The sequence below is a fragment of the Metopolophium dirhodum genome, chromosome 1 (genome assembly GCF_019925205.1).
Source record: "Metopolophium dirhodum isolate CAU chromosome 1, ASM1992520v1, whole genome shotgun sequence".
In the NCBI taxonomy this organism is placed as follows: domain Eukaryota; kingdom Metazoa; phylum Arthropoda; class Insecta; order Hemiptera; family Aphididae; genus Metopolophium; species Metopolophium dirhodum.
Window position 1 is genome coordinate 142,348,224 of NC_083560.1, and position 6,006 is coordinate 142,354,229.

A 6,006-nucleotide genomic window follows, 5' to 3' on the forward strand; every position below is an offset into this window, starting at 1 on the left:
GAACAGTGTGAGGAAACGTTTAAGTATTTTGTTTATTGGTTGTAAACACCCATAATAAAAGTGAAAATACAGTGAGTTAACTGGAAATTACACTACCCATTTCGTATGAGTAGATAATATACATAATATGTCAAGGGATTTGGTGGGATCGCCGGCTCAATAGCCCTCTGCGGACGCCGGGAAAGCGTTCGCGATTCGACGGGATGGCGAAACGGCTTAAGAGTCATAGATTCGACACCAGTTTTCAACTCAGTAGGTAGGTAGGTAGGTAAGGCGTCTGTGCGGATGACCCGGGGTCGTGGTTTCGATGCCGGCCGCCGGGAATGGACATAATTTGCGGCGGCTGTGTTAATTCGGAATTTTTTTTTTCACGTTTTTTTTTTTCGTTATTTACCTTTCGCTATCACTTCCGCCTCATCACTATTGACGATTTTTTTCAAAATTTCTTCAAAATTCGTGTTTTAACGCCTTCGCGCACCTCGGACGGCCCCGTTCGGACCTTATTTTTTCGAAAAGTCGAGTTTTAACCGTTTTGGAAACGTTCACCTCCCGTTCGTGACTTATTCGCGTTCCCCGTTACATTTATAGGCGTAGAAAACGATAGCGGAAAGCGCGGCGTCGTCGCCGTTTTACCGATTTTTCCGACTTTTTCGACTAAAGTCCCGTCTCACCGCTCTCTCAAAAGTTTAAATTTGTTTAAATATTTATTTTACCGGATCCGCGTCCCCGTTCGCCCACTTATTCGCGTTCCTCGCTAAATTGATTAATATATTTACTTGGAGGTATATTATATACCTACTTGGTATATTTTTTTTATGCGTTTTTGTTTTTCGTCGGGAGTCGCGTTTTACCCCCTCCCTCTAAAGTCTCACCTCCCTGACGGCGCGATATTCGCGTTCCCCTCTAAATTTACCCCCGCCGGAGCGAAGACGTTAAGAGCGGACGGCCGAGATCGCCGCCGTCGCTTCGTTATTACTTATTACCATAGGTATACAGGCATAAATATATGCGTCGAAGCGTTCGATTTTTTTCGCATATTTATAGAGTTTGTACAGTGCTGTTGACTTTATATACAATTATATTTGACTACGTTATATTATGACATATTATACATATATCTATATATATCGATTAACAGGGAAGTCAGTTGGTAAATGATGGACTATATTATTATATATTTAGATGTGTGGATTTATTAATTCACATAGGTAGGTATTTTTCGGTATTTATTGCTTAGGTTAAAATATATTATTCATTAGTCATTAATACAATTTTTATATTACACCTTAAAGCGAGATATTTGGTCGAGTTGATTCAATAGCTACCTACGAGCCTACCTAGCTCACACCACGAGCAGTATGTGCTTTCGACAATGTTGTCCGTGAATATCCACACTATAATATTTGTTGTGGTTGTTTTGCGTAATTAATATACATAAGTATGTGTATATTGTGTGTTTGTGGGTATGTGTGTGTGTGTGGGTGTGCAATATATCACTGCAATACCACGTAGTTGTTACAGTATGACCAGTAGATTATGATTATACGCATTCGTCCTCGGTGGTGTGGCGGTGTGCGGGGGACAACTTTAGCGACGCGGTGCGCGTCCGTGTCATCCAACGTCATCTTGTGACCGGCGCTCTCGCAACGCACGTCTACGAACACAGAAAAAGCTATAAAGTGATAAAGTTTGTTGTTTAGAGCTTTTCTCTGTGTTTTGGTGTGCTTTGTTTTGGGCGCTTTTCATACCGGTGAGTACAAGTCAAGATAGGCACTATAATATTCAGATTACCTTTTCCGCACACACGTGTATTCGCGGTAGCGCGTGCCGTTTAACTACCTACACACACATCGTTTTCCGTTATTTTGACCACGTCGCTTTTTTTGTTTTTGACACCGCAGTTTCATTGTACTTTTTTAACTTTTTTATAGCCGCATTCGTATTGACAATTATCAGTTGCTCTGATCGACGTAAGCCCGTTGGCCGTTTCGGCGCGTTACCATTGCGGTGACTATTTTTTGTATGACACGTTTTTAGTCGCTTTAGCATATTTTTACGCAAACAGTTAGGTGTGCTACGACGAGCTGGGTATGTCATTTTTCACATTTTCCAATTTTCTCTTACGTACACTACAATGTAAGGTGTATACCTATTAATTCTAAAAATACCACACGAGTCGCGTAGGTACATCAACACTGATAACAGACTGATACCGTCGTTATATTCGATTACAACGAGTTTTTCATATTATTTACTATTTAGTATATTTTACTTTTTACTTATATAAATCTTTTAAATCAGATAATATAGATTTATTGAAGGAAGTAGGTTATTATAACCTGTTTGTGATGTCTTTAGGCTATTCAATATGGTCAAACGCTGCATTCTATGCGGAATCGTGGACGACATCAACGGCGTTTCAGTACACGGGTATTTACGATTTCACACAACACGTCAATGAATATCAATGTAATAAAATCAATAATATGTCACCTTTAGATTTCCGAACGACGTGCGTCGTCGTCTTGAGTGGGTGGCATTTGTGGTGGCCCAGGGTTTTGCTGTGAACCACGCCTCCAAAGTGTGTTCAAGGCACTTTATTCCGGGTTCTGACTACTTTGTAGGAAATGCACATCGCCGCCGTCTGTTGCACACAGCAGTGCCGTCTTTGGTGAGTATAAATTTTATTATGGTGGACCTCAACACTGTCACTATTACTGTCATGTACTCCCATAAGTTTAATGTACTGTGTATTTCAAACTTGATTTAATAACTTAACTCAATGACATTCAACTATTTTGTAGCAACATACAAGTATACTACTAAACATAATAAATAGGTATGTACTACGGTTCTGTAACAAAGGTCATGATATCACATTGATATACATTTTGATCATTTACAATATGGGATTGACTTAATATAGTGTTTTTCAGATAGTGGAACCCACTTTTTAAACATCATTCTGCAGTGCTAATTTCATTTAATTTGTTCAAGTTTATTCCATAATGTGTAATTATCAGAGTTAATCCAATGACAATAAGTAGTGTCTTACTGCTGTTCAACATTTTAATTGGATATTAAACACTGGGTAAAGCTTATTTTAATACATTAACTAAAATTATTACGGGTATATTGACTTAACCTAAACAGGGTGCTTGACGTTTTCTTACATGAATTTACATTTTCTTAATATTACTACTACACAAAGTATTACTTGACTACTTATGTATGGTAAAAGGTCACGTTAAACTGCCATCTCATACACAATTGTAGGTAGTGTGAGTTACAATTATCTCACTTTAATTCATCAACTTTTACTACGGTGTGCATTAAAATATCACATGTGTTTATTATTTCAATATACCCATGTGCCAGGTATTTCATAGCGGCTAGGTACTGTTTGATGCTTTACCAGACTGCAAACCATTTACAATAGGTACTTGCATTAAGTTATTGTTGTTGGTTAACATTCTGTGTTAAATTATACTCTTATTTTGTTATTGCTTTTATTCTTTAAACAATTACGAACAACATTGCTGTTTCATTGCATATTAAACACTGGGTCAAGTTTATTGTGATTCATTAACTAAAACAAATAATTATTTTGTTAATGTTGTTCAGTTGGACTTTTTTCACTTCAAAACGTCATGTTAAACTGTATATTATCTACTCATACGCAATGGGTGGTGTAATTTCCAGTTAACTCACTGTATTTTCACTTTTATTATGGGTGTTTACAACCAATAAACAAATTGAAATAAACAATGGGTGTATCATAAACCTTAAATTATCATGCAATTTCACTTTAACACTTACTGTTATACAGTAAGATTATTTCAATACTTTATTGACTTTATTTGTATGACTAACTTTGTTTAAAATAAAATATGTACACTGTGCACCCTGTGTATTATTTGATAGGTGTACTTAATTTTATCACATTGAAGACTCTTTAAAAAATAATTTGAATCATATCATGTATGCTTCTATTAGTGTAACATAAACCTTATATTCAACTTATCATGTGATTTAATATAAATGCACTTATTGCATATGACACTTACTGTTAAAGAGTACAATACATTTTTAAAATGTAAGTCATTGTCCACTCATACACAATTGTAGGTAGTGTGAGTTACAATTATCTCACTTGGTTTTAAATATTACCTAATACATCAACTTTTACTACGGTGTGCATTATCATGTGTTTATTATTTATATACACCCATGTGGTAGGTATTTCACAGTGGCTACAGTTTGATACTTTACTAGACTGCAAACCAAATCCAATAGCCTACTTGCATTCTGTATAAAATTATAATCTTTTTTTGTTATTGCTTTTATTCTTTAAACAATTACGAACAACATTGCTGTTTCATTGCATATTAAACACTGGGTCAATCTTATTGTGATTCATTAGGTAACTAAAACAACCTATATAATGTTGTTCAGTTGGACTTTTTTCATTTCAAAATGTCATGTTAAACTGTATATTATCTACTCATACGCAATGGGTAGTGTAATTTCCAGTTAACACACTGTATTTTCACTTTTATTATGGGTGTTTACAACCAATAAACAAAATACTTAAACGTTTCCTCACACTGTTCTTAATATACTACTACTACTACTCACTACTTATTACTGACCTAGGTTTAATCTCCTGTAGTTTGAGTTACAATTATCTCACTTTATTTTAAATGTTACCTACTACATCAACTTTTGTGCATTAAAATGTGTTTATTATTTCAATTTACCCATGTGGGCGGTATTTCACAGTGGCTACAGTTTGATACTTCACTAGACTGCAAACCAAATCCAATAGGCTACTTGCTGTGCTGATGGTTTATAATTATCACATGATTTTATAACTAATTTTATTTCAAATAAAGTGTGTAGGTACACTGTACTACCAGTACGAAATTACAACAGCAAAAACATTCTATAAACCTTATTGCCAATATTTGATATAGTTATGGCGTTCAATATACAGCTCACTTTTTAAACTTCATTCAACCAAAGTTTTAATTTAAAGTTAAAATTTATTTATTTCACTGTAACAAAATTCAGTGCATCTTTTATTATCTCAATATACCTACTGCAATGTTATCATAAAAGATTGCATTAAGGTTAGGCAGGGCTTGTATATAGGTGTGACTTGATCACATTGAACACACATTCAGCTAAACATTATTCTGTAACTATTTAAAAAAAAATATTATTATTATAAAAATATAGAATTATCAATACAATTGTACCTACTCTAAACTCAACCTAACTTTTAGGTGCTTGGGGACGTCGAGATGGAAGAAAGAGAGGACGTGGAGGTCGTCGGCGTCCCAGTGGAGGGTGTGGAGTATGTGGAAGTCGTCGGCGTCCCAGTGGATGTGGGGGATGATGTGGAAGGAGTAGAGGTGGTGGAGGACATTGAATTTGTCGAGGTCCTGATGGAAGGTGTGGAGGAAGTGGAGGACGAGGTAGTCCAGATGGAAGTGGTAGAGGACGAGGTGGTCCAGATGGAAGTGGTGGAGGACATGGAATTTGTTGAGGTCCAGATGGACGGAGGGGATGACGTGGAAGTGGTAGAAGTCCAGATGGACGGATGGGAGGACGTGGAAGTGGTAGAAGTGGTAGAAGTGCAGATGGACGAAGTGCAAGCGGAACTGGAGTTTGAGGACATGCTCGACGAGTTGCAGCCAGACGTCGACGAAGAGGTCAGTAAATATGTCTTACTTATAAAAAAACCATAAATAAAACTTATCATTGCAGTTCCGACCACTTGCCGAGGGTGAACAACCCCGAGGGCGTGCGCCAATAATTGACAGGCAGGCAGGGCGTGACACACCCGCTTCCAGAGCAGCACAACGCGGGCGCGTTAAACAGAATCTGCACACAGTGTAACGCCCGCCACTTCGAAGGCGAGGTTGTGGGCCGGGATGCCAATAGGCACTTCTCCACTTGCTGTAACAACGGTCAAGTGACCGCTGCAGGACAACACGCGTT